The sequence below is a fragment of the Cebus imitator genome, unplaced genomic scaffold, assembly GCF_001604975.1.
Source record: "Cebus imitator isolate Cc_AM_T3 unplaced genomic scaffold, Cebus_imitator-1.0 Scaffold27, whole genome shotgun sequence".
NCBI lineage: Eukaryota > Metazoa > Chordata > Mammalia > Primates > Cebidae > Cebus > Cebus imitator.
Window position 1 is genome coordinate 16,669,069 of NW_016107342.1, and position 18,196 is coordinate 16,687,264.

At 36.9% G+C, this 18,196-nt stretch overlaps 1 long non-coding RNA gene across 2 annotated transcripts in view; it reads left to right on the forward strand.

Annotated features, from left to right (window-relative positions):
- The first annotated feature begins 214 nt into the window (after positions 1 to 214).
- The window catches only part of LOC108300475, a 118,288-nt gene continuing 100,306 nt past the window's right edge, over positions 215 to 18,196 (forward strand). The window contains exon 1 of one of the 2 annotated variants that reach the window (XR_005199189.1): positions 215 to 1,540. This is a non-coding gene — a long non-coding RNA (uncharacterized LOC108300475). Of the gene's footprint in view, positions 1,541 to 16,971; positions 17,012 to 18,196 lie in introns of those variants that run through there. The other variant, XR_005199188.1, reaches the window with a different exon arrangement.

Sequence of the window (18,196 nt, forward strand, 5' to 3'; positions counted from 1 at the left end):
TGCTTTTTCCTCTTCTCTAAGACTATCCCAGGAAGCACTGTTCATATGGTATTCAAGGGGGAAAAGCATGCTAAGGGTGCAAGGTAGAGTAAAAGGTTAATGGTGTCCTTCCGAGATGTCACATGTTCTCATCCTTGCTTGACTTTGCTTCTCTTTGTACCTTAGTTTCTTCTATACCAGATAGTTTCCTCCCTTAATATGGCCACAAGGAGCTTCAGCTTCAACCTTCTAACACCATAACAGAAAGAAAATAAAATCATTCCTTTAGCACAAGTAGAAATTTCCCAAGAAGGACTCTGCTTGGCCTGACCTGGTCCTGTGCCTATTCCTGAACCACTGCAGACTGGAGGATGGGGTCCTCTGATTGGGTGATACTGGGTCATGTGCTGCCCCTGTGGTTGTGTCTATGGTGGCTGGGGGGAGGGGATACCTGACTAAAAGTCCCTTCAATCATTCGGAGTAGAAAAGAGGCTCTGTTAATCAAAGAAAGGAAATATGAAAGACAAGCTAGTGCTACCATGGTCTGCCACAAATTAAAGCATTATTATTTCCTAATGCTTGAGATTATTCACTACCCTTCCACCCTGCATTACTGTGAAGAGTGTGTTGTTCAGTAGCTGTAGTTATATGCCTATGTGATATAAAACAAGCCTAGATTTTCCTATTGGGAAAACAAACTACTTGCTGAATTAAGATATTTCACCCCAGCTGTACAATTATTCTTCACCACTACCCTTTTGGAGCACTCTAACACTATCACAAATGAGATATTACTTTTCCATATGCTACTTTCATGTGGACATGTTTTTAAAAGTCCTGAAAAAAAGTAGTAACTATCTCCATTACTAAAAGACTAGAAATTTAAAGGGCATTCATTTGCTCAGTATGTCTCCCGAGTGTTTTCACAAATATCAAGAAGTCAGTCTGGTTTGGGGGAAAAAAAGTAGTGTGTTTATCAGTTGTACTTGCTGAGGCACATAAACAAATAGTACTGGGACTATGGAAATGATATATGGATATGTTTCCAGAAATTTAAACAGAAGAGTTATTCAGAGAGCAAAAGAAGGTGTCTGGGAAGTGATAACCCTTTAAGGGCCTACTAGAAAGATTAGAGATATATAGGTGAATGATAACTTACGTAAAAATTGAAGGTGAACTGGTAGTCAATTCAAGTTTAAAATCACAATAAAGAACACCTTCTCTTTTCTCCCAAATTGTTTTACTCATCATTTCTAAGTTTCTATTTTATGTTTTCTTTTTTTCTTAACAACGTAGTTCTCAGAATTTGTCTATTTTAAAGACCATTCTTTTGAGTCTACTCATAATCTCATTGATATAAGTTTAGTGTTTTGTTTTCTCTTATGTGTTGCTATTATTATCTCCACTTTACAGATAATAAAACAGAGGCACAGAGATGATAAATAACGACCAAGCTTGTGCAGCTGGTTAGTGACACAGCCAGCATATGGACCAAGACAGGCTGACTCCAGAGCACATGCTCTAAACTCTCCCATCTTGCTGCATTTTCACCAAATTCAAGGTAAATGTTTGTAATTTGGTGTGTGGTCAAATTCTTCTCTCACTGGAGACTTTTTGTGTGGTCAGATACATTGTATTCATCTATTTATTAAACACAACAAGAAGATTACATTTTCTTGAACATAGTCTTGAATACAGGGATAATCTAAGAGCCAGAACTATGTATCTCTTCCTCTTACTACCTGTGTGAATATTAGTAGACTTCTCAGATTTCTTCACTTGTAATAAAGGGAACATACTACCTGCTTGACACATTTCAGAAATCATTGGGAGAAAAGAGATGGGAAGTGTGAATTGAGGAAGCATTAAGAAAATCGACATTGTGAAAATGAAATAAATTGAAACCAACACCAGCTCCTCACAATCTCTTGTCATTTCTTTTCCTGGTTTTATCCTGTCTAATTTAGATCATAAACTCTCCAGCCTGAAACCATTACCTCTTTATGCACAGAACCAAGACTGATGTCATTATTTAATAAAAGCACAAGAAGCAGCAGTAGCAAAGGTTTGAAATTAAATCCATGGACCTAAAGTGAAAGTTATATTGAGTTTCAACTTTAGTTCATTATAGCAAAGTTAAAGATAAGGGAATGTATCTATCATCTTTATTTTCCTAAAACTAGTGTAAATGTAGCAATTTAGAGAGTGCAATTGAGCGTCAGATTTCTTGTATAACATTTCTGATTCAGCTTCTTAACAATTATATAATGTTTTGAATATACCATATTGCATAAATGCCAAGAAAATTACACATTTTCGTATCTTATACAGTCAGCGGTGATTTGTGGTCACTATTGCACATATGATAGTGGAAATGTAGTTGGCTTTGCCTGAACACACACACACTTCTGGTCATCACTGGCCAGTGTTATCTTACCTGCGTTATGAGCATTGGTATTACTGCACATGCTGAATTAGTTTGCCATTTAAATTGGCTTCAGATAAATTCAATAATACATTTGGCTTTAAGACAAAAAGTTAATGTATACTCAAAAACAGAGGAGTGGTGTTTAGATTTCATATTCGTGAAGCAAATATTCGTCATTAGAAAAATGATCATTATGCCAGATTGTCTTGTAAAGAAAAAAACAAGAGTTTTATGACATCCAAGAAAGAAACATACCCACAAGTAGCTGAAATTGGATTATATGTTTTTTTACTAATGCACAGTAGAAGGATTGCTTATCACAGCAAGCCATACAACTGAAGTCAGGAGAAATTGCAACTCCCTTGAGGTAAATGAGAAAAATTGCAAAGCAAGGAGAGATTGGTATGATACAAGAACTCTTTCAACAAGTATAGAATACAAATTTGAAGTGACAAGAAAAGATTACATCATAGTTTATGGCATTTCCCCCTTTTTTCATTTGTGTATTTTAAAAAAATTATAATGCACTGATGACCTCCTAGAGATGATGAATATGAAATCAACTTCTTGCATTATGTGAGGATTAAATGAAATAATATAGGCATAAGTGCTACTGCTGTTCTTGACATACAGTAAATGTTTAATGCATGCTAGTCATTATTATGATCATCATTAAATAAGAGGTCTTTCATTTTCATATCTGCTCCCTACAAGACTAATGGGGGTTGGAAACAGCTCAAGTGGGATGTACTCCATTTGAAAATATAATGTAGTTTGTGTTCTCCGGGAGAGCAGGTGAAAATCTGATAGACAATCTTAGGAAAATGCCAGGTGTTTCTCAAGTCAAGGGAAGAATGAAGTGGAAGACTTTTCCCAGAATGCTCAACGTAGAATGACTTTCCCTGTCTTTCACTGGAAGTTACTCTTTTGCTACATTAAGAAATTGCTACCCAGCAACACGATAGACAAAGCTTCAGCTGTGTTTCCTTACCCAAGAAAATTGGAGACATTTCTACCTTGGACTTTTATTCAAAAAGTGTAGTGTTAATTTTAGTGTACCACTTCACAAAACCATATTCATAGTTTTAGAATTTGTGGTTTTCGCAGCTTATTTGGAGCCATAAGCATATTGTAAGGACTTTATTGAAAAGTTCTCAGGTAAACAAATGTGTGCCTGAGCTCAGTGAATTTACACAGTGTTCAGGTACACAGCTAAATTCAACCCCAGAATTTTAATCTTCATCTAACTCAAGCTGTTGCATTCCTGAAAACATAGAAGAAAGATTATGTAGTCACGAGTGATGCTAATTGGGCTATGAATTTTTTCAGCATTAATTTCCTGGTTAGAAAAACAACATTTTGAGATACTTTTCCAAAGTGTCTCTTAGATTGTGTTCAAGCATCTCTATTAAAGTTTAATTCTTATTTTTTAAAACAAATTAATATTGAAGTCTGAAAGACTCATTTGAATATATTTGACTTTTATTAACCAAGGTGACTACAGAAAAATACCACTCCCCTTCATACACATACATTTTAAAGTAACTTTGTGAAAGCTAATAAAGACTATGTGTACCTAACCTTTACCGCTTTTATTGTTTCAAAAGCACAAAGATAACAACATGTTATTTGAGGTTTTATAAGTGAAAAACCTCTCTTAAGACAAGGGAATGCTAAACATTTTAGCGCAAAACTAATCCTGGGTTTATTCTTCAGCCAAATTACTTTGTTTTGCTTTTGTAATGTAATTTTTATTGCTATACTCCAATTTTTTGGTCTTGAAAACTATTAAACCATGTATAAATACCTTGGCTAGTAGATATAATAATTGACTCAGGAGACAATTGCTCTAATAATCAAGCTACCAGTCATAATACAGCATCTATGGACAAGTATAATGTGTGTGTGTCACAGACGGTTAATGTGGTATGTTCAATTATTATGTTTTTTTTTTTTTTTTGGAGACAGGGCCTCACTCTAGTGTCTCTCAGGCTGGAGTGCAGTGGTGCGATCACAGCTCACTGCAAACTGGACCTCCTGGGTTCAAGCAATCCTATTGCTTCAGCCTCCCAAATAGCTGGGACCACAAGTACTTGCCAACACAGACAGCTAATTTTTGTATTTTTTGTAGAGAGGGGGTCTTGCTATGTTACCCAGGCTGGTCTCAAACTCTTGGGCTCAAGCTATCCTCTAGCCTCAGACTCCCAAATCACTGGGATTACAGGTGTGAGCTACCACATCCAGCCTCACTTATATTCTTAACAAGGTTATTCTTAGGAAAAAGAGGAGGGGAGCAAAATGCTAGTCAGGGTCTTACTTGTTGGATTAAATTTGTCCTCCAGTGTCCAAGTTAAGGAATACCCTTTTTTATATAAGCCACTCAAGAAGACTCTCCCACCACTCACCTTCAGCTTGTTTTTCCTATAGGGGAGAAGCAATTTTTTTCTTCACGCATCACAGGTTCATGGCTAAGACCCCTATAATAAAGACAAATTAATAAAAGAAGAGCGTACAAATTTATTTAATAGAAGTTTTACATGACTTAGGAGCTTTAAGAAATGAAGACACAAAGAAAGAGAGAAACCTGCATATTTTTATGGTAAGTTTGATGAAGAAGGATAGTCATGCAGAAGTATGAACAGCAGAAGGGAGCATGATTCAGTGGCAATAAACTGGAAGGGACTTAGCAAGGCCTATATGTTCAGATTCTTCTTTGTGTTTCTGTGTCTTCAGTGATGACAGTATTTTTTTTTCCTCCAAGTATGTGGTGGGTACCTTTGGAATGAAGGTTTTATGACCTACACTAGGGGAAGATCAGTAAAGTTTCATAGCCTGCTTCAGGGGAGAAGGGATGAGGGGAAGATGAGAGTGACTCTCCTGCTTCTATTGTTTTCTCAAACGTCAAGATGTCATATTTTGAGGTAGCATGTCCTGAACCCAAAGGATCTGACAAGGCCATAGAAGAATGGGCATGATTTGCTGAATCTGGTTCAGATCTTTAAATTTATAACTAGGATTTTCCCAAATAGAAAAGGAATTTTTTATCTATTTTTTTCTAAATTTTGTTGACTCAAGAAAATTGTTGCTACAAAATGCTAATCAATCGTGATGAAATTTTATCCAAAATATCACCTTTCACTATTATTTGGTGAAAAGTACTTTGACTAGTGCTAGATACATCACAGAATAGAAAGAAATGTTAAGACAACAACAATTCAAGTGTTTTATTGTCTCTTTGTGTTTGATAGTCTACTTTATTTTTGGAAGTCCCTTTTTAGCTCTGGGAATATAAAACAATTACCTTTCAAACCACTGAAGTGCAACCTGAATATAGTTAACACCTCATCTGGCTTCCAGGGTGTAAATTAACCTTGTCTACAGGCCATCAGGAACATTTAATGTTTTTTATTTGTGAATCATCAACATTACAGAATTTGACTACATGTAATAAAAAAAGATAAGCAACTGCATAAAAATTTTTGAAAGCAATTAGGAAGCAGGGCATTCTTTTTAATGATTTACCACAATGTGTGACATACTTTACCCTGATCGTCAAGTTCATCTATTTAAACATTAATTCCTCTTCAGAAGAACACTGTAATAATGTTAGGAATTAGTACTCACCCATCTGCTGTTATTTCAAATGCATACACATTGACAGAAAATACAGGGGCCCAAAACATAATCTACTGTCAGCCCACGGCTCCTCTGCTGGGAAGGAGGGGGCAGTCAGGCACAGAACAGCACAGCACAAGGGTGGCAGAGTTTCAGAGGCTCTGCCACATGAATGTCCCAATAAAATAACTTTCTAATGGAATACTTGAATCAGTACATAGATTTGACATTGTAATAAAGACATGGTAGCCCCTTTTCTATTAACTCAAATTTAAATATTTTTTTTTCTCTTCCTATCTCCTTACTCTTTCCCTTTTTCTTTCTCTCTTTCTTCTGTCAACTGTTCATCTTTCTACTTTTGGTGTCTTTATCAATCTCTGTGTTCTATCCCTTCTTCCATTATCCTCTCTCCATGTATTCTCCCTTTGAGTTCACATTTAATCTACAACATACAATTGCACATAATCCCAGTTCTCTGTGTGTAGCCCTGATCTCTGAACCGCCAATTCACCATTCCAACTGCCTGCTGGACACTTGCAGCTATGATTCTTTAAATCCTTTAGACTCCACTTGTCTGTTGAAGGCATCTTTTTCCCCATTCCTCAAACCAACTCTTGGTCTTCTCTTTCCTGTTTCAGTGAACGTTTTCACCAATCCTTCAGCAATCTGGGCCTCAGCTCTTACAGTAGTCTTTACTTCTCCCTTTCCCTCTCCTCCTGCATTCAATCATGCATGTGTCCTCTTGATTCTATTTTGTTGCATCCTTTAATTTTTACTTCTAATATCAAGATCCTAGTACACTTTTATTATCACTCTTCTTAGTGTTCTGGTCATTACCAATGTATCCTTCAGACCATTGCCAAGATATTTATGATGCTAAAAAATTGCTAAGATGCCACAATAGTCATTTATTCTGCTTATCAAAAAACTTTGTTGAGGGGGAGAGATAGGTGAGCCAATCATAGAAGAAAAATACAGTTGAGTCCATACTAGATATCAATATATTTTATGAATAATAGATGTTTACATATATCATATATTATGTAATATACCATAAATCATGTATTATATATCATCATATACCATATACCATAGTAGATATCTATGTTTTATAAATAATAAATGAAAGAAATAGCTTTATTTATGAAACATGAAAATGTTTTATAAATGATGTTTTATAAATAATATACAGTTTGAGATGTCAAATATAATCCAGACAATGTGCTACCTGAAAATGATATAAATAGACATGGAATCATTGGCAAAATTGCTAACACAATGAGAAGTTGGCATGATAAAAACAACTCTTTCAACAGGTATAGATATAAAGAGATTCCAGATATTTAGCCCCTTGATTTAGGAGAAAGCTTGTGCTGCAGTGCAATGGGGAAGAATGGTCTTTTCAGCAAGTGGTGCTAGGCCAATTCAATATCCATGTGGAAAAGAAGAAATGGTGCTCCCTCTATCATGAAATATTTAAAGAATCAATTCTGTATAGGGCATGAAGATAAATGTGAAAGAACAACCAAAGGAACACACAGAAAAATTATTAACCAAAAAGTTTGAATAAATTAAACTGCATTAAAATTAAGACACGTAAGTGAAAATTCAATCTACAGTGAGGAAGATGTCTGCAATACATTTTTTTCTGACAAAAGAAGAGTATTATAGAATATATAAAGAACACCTACAAAATAATTAGAATTAGCAAATTGGTGGGACACGGTGGCTCATGTCTGTAATCCCAGCACTTTGGAAGGCCAAGGCGGACGGATCACCTGAGATCATAAGTTCAAGACCAACCTGGCCAACATAGTGAAATCCCATCCCTACTGAAAATACAAAAAATTAGCCCTTCGTGAAGGTGCGCCTGTAATCCCAGCTACTTAGGAGGCCGAGGCAGGAGAATCACTTGAACCCAGGAGCAGAGGTTGCAGTGAGCAGAGATTGTACCACTGCACTGCAGCCTGGGTAATAAGAGCACAAGAGTGAAACTCAGGCTCAAAAAAAAAAAAAAGTAGTTAGTAAAATTGGATACACATGTGGAAAAACATGGATAACAGACACTTAGGTTGTGCCCTTCCTGTTTCGACTCCGATCAAAATTCCCCTGCTCAAAGAAGCCTTTGCTGGCCAGAAATAGAAACTAACTCTCCCCCACCAGTTCTAGTCCTCGTTATCATAGCATTATATTGTTGTCCCTCCTGCCACTTACCAACACTTGTAATGATGGAGTTGATGGATTTGCTTTTTTATTTGGTGTCTGGATCCTCCCCACTAGACTATCAGCTCCAGGCTGTCTTGTTCATGGTTGTATCCTAAAGGCCAAGAGCAACATCCAGCACACACTGCATGCCTACAAATATTACATTTCATTGCTGCTGTTTGAAAGGATGATCAAAGGCTCTCCTCTTTCTCCTGGTTGTTTTGGCATTGTGTTTGTTTGTTTGCTTTGTTTTCAGTTTTGTTTTTTTTTTTTTTCTCGTTGAGTCTCCTCTGCTCAGCCAGCAAGCAGGGTTTTGTTTAGGTAAGGGAATATTAAGAGGCATATGGAATAGGAAACTAGGGCTCAGGGCTGGGGCTGAAAGGTAGAAGATAGGGAGTACAGACATGCACATTCTGGAAAGAAATTTTTTTCTTGGGAAAGAGAAATGCTCAAATTGGATTTTGGAGACTTCTGACATGTGATGAGACCCTTTCTTCTCCCCTAAAATACCACCTGTGAAGTCTACAAGACTCACGAAGTATTTTTGAGTTTTGTGGGGAGGGGAGGCTTATTCCCCCTTGTGCTGACACAGGGTTCATGTACAAGATAAGCACAGGAGCCTCAACAGCCTTGTCGCCTTTGAGTCACACCTATCCTTCAAACAGTATGGACTGCTACATTTGGTAAAATCAGGTTATGCTTTCTTTAGCTATTCCTTTAGTTTGTAATATTGCCAAACATCCCTCCCTAGGCAGTCTAGCATGGAAAATAATTAATGGGTAAAAGTAAGGATTATTTTAAAGCCCAGTTCTGCCCTGTTCCTAGCTGTGTGAACTTTAGCAAGTTGCCTAGCTTCTCTTTAAAACAGGTGTCATACTATGGCCTTTCTCATTATTCATCATGGTTAAGATAATGCATTACACAGTGACTGGCAACATATGGACCCCTTAAGTGTTAGTTTTTATTTTCTTTCCTTTGGGGGACAAAACACCTGGAGGATGGGGTCTGTGCAAGGAGATTTCATCTTCCATAATTTCAAATCCCATGGAGGCACCCTGAAAGATGTCTTATGAAGCAATTTCAATGAATATTTGTGGCAAATCCAGGTTTTTAAACATTCAAACATGAAATAAATTTGTTCTCTTTTATAGCAACCCCTTCAAAAGGACCAGTGTCTTATTGTGATTTGTTTGGATTTATACCTTTCCCATTCTCCTCCTCAAAAGGAGTGTCATATAACACCTAACAAATTAAACAACAAACAGACACATACAATCGCAATTGAATTATTTTTTCTTGAGAATATTAGTGACACAAAAAATAATTTTGGAAAATAAATCTCTGGGGTTATTATTCATTCACTTCTTTCTTCTTTTCTACCAAGGAATCTATAACTCATTTCTATTTTTCACTGCCCAATATATGAGGTCTTTCCCGCATCTTATCTTCTAAGGCTTCTTTTCCTCCAGCAGGGAAAAGATACTTTCTGCTTAGTAGTTCTTCACTTCTGAAGTCTGCAGTTTGCATGTGGTATGTGCTCTAGAAGGGCAGGGTTGAACTGCATGGTGCTTTAGAGCTGGGTGATCCCGATTCCTCTTGTATTTTCATATAGCTCTTTGCACAAACCTCAAAAAGACTCTAGATTTGTTTCTGGTTCTATGTGTAGAAACCCATTAATGAAGACCTCTTGCCTATTCAGTAAATGTCTACCTGAGGCTGCCTAGTGGCTGGAAAAATCCCTGCTCACTATCTTCCCACTCAGTGGGATGTGGTTTTGCTTCTGTGACTGGCTATGTCTGCACAGAGTCCCAGTGGGCTTTCTCGTACCTCACCAGCTTTGGAGCTGGTGTGTCTTCATGGAGCACCTCTCTGGAAACAGCTCTGGAGTCTTGGACCCTGACAATGCCTGACTCACCTGTCCATCCATCGACTGACTTTTTCACCACCTCTTATGAGGTGCCAGAGACAGAGCACATCAGATTTCTGCTTCCATAGAGTTGATATTCCAGTGCAGGGGACAGTGCCATAGATAAATGATGACCAGAGACTCTCCTAATGCATTTTACAACCCTTTCTGTCTTCACTTGTTTGTATGGCTTGATGCTTTATATTTGAAGGTAGCTATGAATTATATTCTATCTTATTTTATGAGTATAGTGTTTCTGCCTATCATTTACTGATTAGATTATCGACTTTTCAGGAAAAAAGTAATAACTATGATTTATTCATTTATTCTATTATTTATCCAATAAAACTACATGAGAAGTAGTATGTGCAAAATGGAGCCAGAATATTTGGTTTAAGTGCCAGTTTACCACCTAACAGCTGTGTGACCTTAGGCAAGTTACTTAATCTTTTCTATGCCTCAGTCTTTTCCTCCATAAAATGGGGATAATCATAATATTTAGCTCATGTCAGAGACAAAATTTTACAGTGACATGCTGTAATCCCTCAGTATGTGCTAGCTATCATTAAGGCAGGACTTACTGTGTGGCAGGGGCTATGCTATATTTACATCAAGGTTGTTTCTTACAATAGCTCAGGACATTGTTATCACTATCCCCATTTTACAGATAGCAAATTTGAGAGGTGAAACTCTTTGCCCAATACAATAGAGCAAAAGTTGAACCCCTTGTTTGTCTGGCTTCAGAGCTCATGTTTTCAGCAATGTCTTACTATTGCCTCTCACCTGTGGAGTTCTTGATTTCAGTGCAGGAGATCCAGATGCTGTTTTATAAAACCGTGTGTGTGGAGCAGATTGATTCACATGGAGTTTCCAGGTTTTATTGAGGTTTCACCATGAGCCTGGCATTTTTCCTGGAGCTAATTCACATCATGATTTCACAATACAGGACTGAATGCAGAGGCTGTGTTGAACTATTTTTTTCCTCCTTGTCATTTAAGGTCAGGATCAGGCACAGCATGTTGAAATATATATTGTTCACAGCCTTTTTCTGTTCACTGAACTTTCCAATTAGTGTTCACTTAAATGGATGCCAGGGAGAATTTCTTACAAGTTATGGTGTCATGTTGAATTGTGGTGATTATGAAGGCTACAGTGACAGGAAAGACCTAAGATACTTTTTTTTTTTTCTGTTCTCTCATTGCTTGGCAAAAGCTGACTGTGAAAAATAATCCTTAAGAATTCCCTGATATAAAAGAACATTAAGCCATTTTTTTGGTCATTTTGTTGTTTAAAATTATTCTAATTTAAATGTTCCATTTCCTTGAGTTTTATTTTTAAACTTATAGTTGTATATGGTGCCCCTGAGGTAATGTTATATTGATTATCAAATGTCTCTGATGCATTTCTGCTTTTGGTCTATTTAAGCATAGAACAAAATAGTGTGGGTTTTCTGTCTTTCATTCTAAATGTCATTTGCTGTGAGCTATTTTCTTGTACTCGGTTGCTTTCCTTTCCTTTTGTTTATCTTATTTTGCATACACTTTCAATTTTTACAAAATTGGTTATAATATGGGATTATACTGTGTTCTGCGGGTAAATTTGAACATTAGGGCTGATATTTTATTTTCTGACAGAAAGACTGGGGTATTTTTTTTCCCTTTTATTCTCCATCAGGAAAAGAAATGCCCCAGTCAATGAATAATTTAAGTCCTTGAATTCTGAAGAACATATTTGAGTATTTCATGGTACAGGCATCTTTATTTTATGTTTCTTTCCCAGAGGCAGGAGAAGTCTCAGGTATTATAATATGAACTCAATCAATCATGTTCTTTCCTGGGGCTGTGTGGTGATGAGAGTCTCACCTCTATGAGGATCTAATTCATGGACAGAGAGAGAATTCAAGGAAGGCCACTGTCATCCTTATTCGATTTCCATTGCTTTTTACTGGTGAATCTGGTCATACAGGCTTGTAGTTTCCTTATACTAAAACTGAAAGGGTGGGTTTTCCTATGAAAATATAGTTGTCTCTGGAGTTTTCCAAGGATCACTAATTCATGGTCAAGGAGTTGCAAGGGGTTGTCTGTCTAGTTCCCACCCAGCACTATTACAGCTTTGTGATGGGGTGAGTGTAAGGGAGTGTTTCTAATTGTATTTTGGTTCTGGTCTCCAGATCAGTTTTATCAGGATTGATTGTGGCATTTCTGATTATCTCAATGAAAAGCAGCATGTGAATATTAAAGAAAAGTGATGAATTTGTTCTGCAGCAATTCAGAATGCAAAGGCAGCAGAGGATAATTTGTACCTAATTGCAACCCCTCTCTAGGTTCAAGGCCATTTCAGGATGTGGCAGGTAACTAGTATAACTAGCTCACCTTTTAAAAATAGATGGAACTTCTTTGTAAGTTGGTTGTTTGGAATTCATGAGGATCATAATCTATAGAAACATTACTAAAAATATATAATATATGTATTATAATTCCTAGGCTAGCCCAATAACACCCATTTAACTCACAGTGCAATTGGAGGGTGGTACAATAGTACTAATGAAGCAAAAACCATTTAGATTTGGAAATGTGTTTGGAGTTTCAGTTACCTCCATTGTGGCCCTGGTTTTAGGATTCAATATTTTTGTTTCATCTCTACCAACTCCACCACTTCCCCAGCTGGCCGCATAGGCCATTTACTTCTCATCATATATTTTGAAACTCCTGCACTTCAGTCTATGCTCTGGTTTTTCTCAATTCTTTTTAGAAGTTCAATGTGCATTCTTTCTTCCAAGTTTAGGCCCTCGGTTTTGTCAGTACCTCCTCCTGAAATGCTTCTCCAGCCACTCATCCTCTGGCTAACTCCTATTTCAATGTGGGTTTCATCTCTCTATAAAGCCTTCTGTGCTTCCTCCTTTTCATACTTCAAGTCTGTCTTGGAGACTAGAACCAAAATACAATTAGGATCCATCTTCAAACTGTCTAGAACCTCCAAGAGTATAGTTAGCCCAAAGAAGGGAGAGTGGTCAGTCCAGCTTCATATTCATATAGGGAGATACTTGCTGTTTCCATAGGTCCTTGCTGGCACTTGTTTCTGATGAACAACAGGCCCTTTTGAGCTATCAGAAGATACTCTTTCATGCTCTTGACATTAATGACAAGATTCTACCAGGGAATTCATGCATCTTTGGACTGAACTTAGCCAGATCAGTGCTAAGTTCTATCACAGCTGTCTTACTCTGGGCTCCCAGGGTTTCAGATCTTAGTACTCGTCTTTCCATTTGCATGCATAGCTTCCTCCCAGGGAAATATGAGGCCCCACGAACACTAAGTTTTGTTGTTTCTGTCCTACACTTCACAGATCCAGACCACTCTCCTCTCACTGAAGATTCACATCTAGTGGTTAAAGAGTGTGTTAGTTTCCCAGGGTTACCATAATAACATAGCACAAAATAGGTAGCTTAGAACAATAGAAATTCATTATTTCACAGTTTTGGAGGTTGGAAATCTGAAATTAAAGTGTCAGCAGGGCCATGTTCCCTTTACAGGCTCTAGGAAAGAATTATTTCTTGCTTCTTCCAGCCTTTGGTGGTTGTTGGCTATTTTTGGTGTTCATTGCCTTGCAGATGCATTACTGTACTCCAATCTCTACCCCTGTCTTCACATGGCCTTTTCCCTGTGTGTCTGTCTCTGTGTCCAAATTTTCTCTCTAATCATATTAGATTTAGGGCCTACCCTAATCCATGTTGACTTCATTTAATTACATCTGCAAAGACCTTATTTCCAAATAAAGCCACATTTACAAATTTCAGGTGACACAAATATTGAGGGACCACTCTTTAACCCATTATAAGCAGTTTTCTCCTCAATGCTCAAATCACAAATGGTCTTATTACACTTCTTTCACACATTGGGGATAGTTTCCCACATTCCTGAAGAAGTGTATTCTCAGTAGTTCTAAGGTGACTCATCCACATAAGGAAGATTCTCCAGTAGGGTTGGAAGTCAAGGAGGCACCTAGAGTATAAAATTTAAGGAGGTGCTTCTTCTCCATATCATAGAGGTACAGAGTTATACTAGAACCTTAAGAATGGGTTCTTCCTTACTTTTGGGGTCCTAGTTCTCTTCTTGCATTCTCCTAGTCCCAGCTCTACTCCCCAAGATAATCCAAAGGATATACCTAGAAAAATGGCAGATGAAGGAAGCAACATTTCTCCTGCCTCTGTCATCAGAAAGAGAAAAAATCTATAATTTTCATCTGTGATACAACACCCTGAGACATCATGATAACTAAAATTTTAGAGTGGTTCCTATATGTAGGCACTACAATAAGGTATCTTTATCTCATGTATTACTCATAGCCCTAGAAGGTATTCATAGAGTTCCCATTTTTTAGTTGCAGAAGCAGATAATTGCAGCTATCTTTCATTTTATAACACTTTAACTGTCAGAGTATCTGATACCCAGTGGGCATTCAAAAAATGTTTTACTAAACAAGAAAGCCTGGGATTTTTTTGAAGAAATTATTTGTCTATCTAACAGTTAATCATGCTGTCAGATATAGTTTATAGCCACCAGCATGCAGATATGAATGAGAAACCATTCCTGTCCTCAAGGAGTTTGGAGTTTAGTGTATCAGTTTTTAACTCTTGGGTACAGAGAAAGGAAGGAACATTAGAAGTGCCTGTGAGGGCTTCTCCCAAACTAACAGCCACTCAAGGAACCCTTCGGTTTCTCATCTTACCACATGATTGCCCTGAAAGCATTTTGATTCCTGTGCCTCAACAATCCTTGTGCCCAAACAGTGAAAATGCTTTTATATAAAACTCCCTCTCTGCCCAATAATTGAGCTGTGCTTAAGGGCAGTGTAACAACCTGGACTCATGCTGTTTCCTTAATTTAAAAAAAAAGAGGATTTTAGAACGTCCCTCCTCTGAAGTTTCTCTACATTAATTAGACTTAATTGTGTAAAGTGATTTGATGATTAATTTAAGCACTAATAAATTATTAATATTCTAACAAATAATATTTAATATATGGTAATGGGGGTTCACATTAATAAACTGTTCAATTTTTAACACCACCCAGAAAATTTATCACAAAATCTAGTAAAAAAAAATACTACGAACAAGAAATGCTTCACTTTGACCGTGGTTTTAATGTAATATACATCTGTGATTCACTTTTTTGGTTGGAAAAGAATGGGTAAATATATAATAAAATATAATTTGCAAAGAGAGAGGAGGTGGGACTTATTTCATGTGTCTAAGAATCGTTCTTTTCAGACCTTAGGGGAGATGTGGGGAATGGCCTTCTTAAGTTACTGTTTAGCTTCCTGGAATCACAAACGATTCCTTAGACTATAAGTTTTAGACACCACCATGTGTCAGCATCCAGCACATTTCCTGGCACAGAGAAGATGCTTAATAAATATTTGTTGATTGAGTGAATAAACTAATAGCAAATCTTCTGTTTAGCCCTCTTCTTTCTCTTTCTTGGTTTTCCTCTAGTGATGTTGACTGTAAACTTGGGTGTTCTCCCATCTGAAGAAATGAAAAAATATATATTTACTGACTTGAGAAAAGTACTTAAAATATGATTTCTTTCATTCTTTTCAAATGTGTATTAACAATACATATATACATATATGGATTAAAATTAAATTTGTTCATATAGAGTTCAGTTTTTATTATTCTAAAGATTGGTATCTGCTGACAATAAAGTTCTAGAAAACTGTCTCAGCAACATTTCTCCACAAAGATAACTTTGTTCCTAACTGCTGGACAGAAACAAACACTTTGGCAGAAAGTAGTATGCAATTACAGAAGATTTTTCTCTTTTGGGGGTTCAGGGATAACTAGGTTGGATGTTAATATGGTGCCAAATTGCCAGGAATAAACAACTGTATTCATTTCAAAATGTGCTTTTATTATTTAGCAGATTCAACTTATATTTAATAAAATCACTAAATAGTTCTTGTGAAAGTGATGGAAAGATCATAATGATCTTAAAGAGTTTTCCTCAGGCAGTATTTTCAGGAAAACATTTAAAGTTATCCTTTTTTTTTAGTATGTCACCCAGGCTGGAGTGCAGTGGCATGACCATGACTCACTGCAGCCTCCACCTCCTGGGCTAAGTGATCCTTTTGCCTAAGCCTCCTGAGTAGGTAAGACTGCAGGCGCATGCCACCATGCCCAGCTAATTTTTGTTGTTTTCGTAGAGACAGAGTTTCACCATGATCTCAAACTCCTGGCTCAAGTGATCCACCTGTCTTGGCCTCCCAAAGTGCTGGAATTACAGGAATGAGTCACTGTGCCCAGCCACAGTTATAGGTTTTTAATGTGTCCAGGATTTTTTCATCACCTACCTCTTAGGCCCTAGAAATATTTTAAATAGGGCCAAAAATGGACTTTACTATAGACTTAACACCTATTGATGAGAAGACATGCCAGAAACTAACAAGGCAAAAACTGTTTTGTCACCAATCACTGGTGTTTCAATTTCAACTTAAGTTGTTTGATATATGAAGTGCCTCAGTTACTGCTAGTGATTGATGGGAGTTGTTTTTCAAGTGCTAAACTATGAAACTCTTTTATATTGCTGAAGGATATGGTAATTTTATCCCACTGATTTACAAAAAAAGTAGTTTAAAAAGTAAACTCTGAACTTGCAGAGTTATTTCTGTGGAAATGAAAAAAACAACTTAAGATATTAAGTATTAAAAAATGCATGCTCTGAATCTCAGAGCAATTGTAAAAATGTATTCATATTCCTAGATGGTATGTCTTTCTTTTTTTCTCCTTTTTTAAATATAATGAGATACACCAAGTTTATTTGGGTTACATAAAATTCCTCACTTTCAAATGTATGCTGGAAGGAAGCTCATCTTCTATGGTAATGTTAAAAAGGCTAGCATGGGAACAGATTGTGAAGACAGGAAAAAAAAGGCTAGCAAAAGTAATTTTGTGTTTTGAGACACCTCTGAGCACCACTGAGACCATTTTAAAGAATAAAAGAAAGATGAAGGTGATGATTTGAGTAAGAGTTTCCATTGCTTACTGGGCATACGGTATCAATTGTTATTTCGTCTACAAAACTGGACAGAATCAAATCCTGCTCCCTGTTCTCCCACATTCTGTTCTGGTATTCTCAAAGTGCAATGAAAATCTGAGGGAAGCACTGGGACTATTTCAGTACAGGTCGAGCATACCTGATTTGTGTGTGCATAACTAATTTGAAAATCTGAAACCTGAAATGCTCCAAAATTCAAAACTTTTTGACTGCAGATATGCCACAAGAGAAAGAGAAGTTAATGAAAAGTAGAAATACACTGCATAATGTTAAAAGTGAAGATCTCAAATTTATAGAGACACATCAGCATAGCAGTGAACACATGCAGCTTAATGGTATAATTATCATGAAACAAGTGAAGATCTATCATGATGCGCTGAAAATTGAAGGGAACTGTGAATATTCAACAGCCTGGTTGCAGAAACTTAACTAAAGACATGCCATTACATTTTAAAATATTTGTAGTAATAAAGCATCTGCCGATCACATAGCAGAAGAGAAATTCATTGATGAGTTTGCCAAGGTCATTGCTGATGAAAATCTGACAATGGAACAAGTCAATACTGACTCGTTCCTTTAACATTCTATAATACATAGTTCCCTTCAATTTTCAGTTCATCACAGTTTTGGCATGATCGTCCCAGAAAAGACCATGGACTACAGTAGGCGAGACAGCCCCTAAAGGAGTTAAGGATGCCAAGGACAGAATAACTGTGCTGGGATGTGCTAATGCAGCAGGCACACACAAGTGTAAACTTGCTGTGACAGGCAAAAGCTTGTGTCCTCACTATTTTTCAAAAATGAATTTCTTACCAGTCCATTGTTATGCTAACAAAAAGGTAGGTCACAGGATATCTTTTCTGATTGGTTTCACAAATATTTTGTACCAGTAGCTTGTGCTTACTGCAAGGAAGCTGGACTAGATGATGGCTGCAAGATTTTGTTATTCTTTGACAACTGTGTACCATGATCCAGCTGAAATTCTCATCAAAAATAATATTCATACCA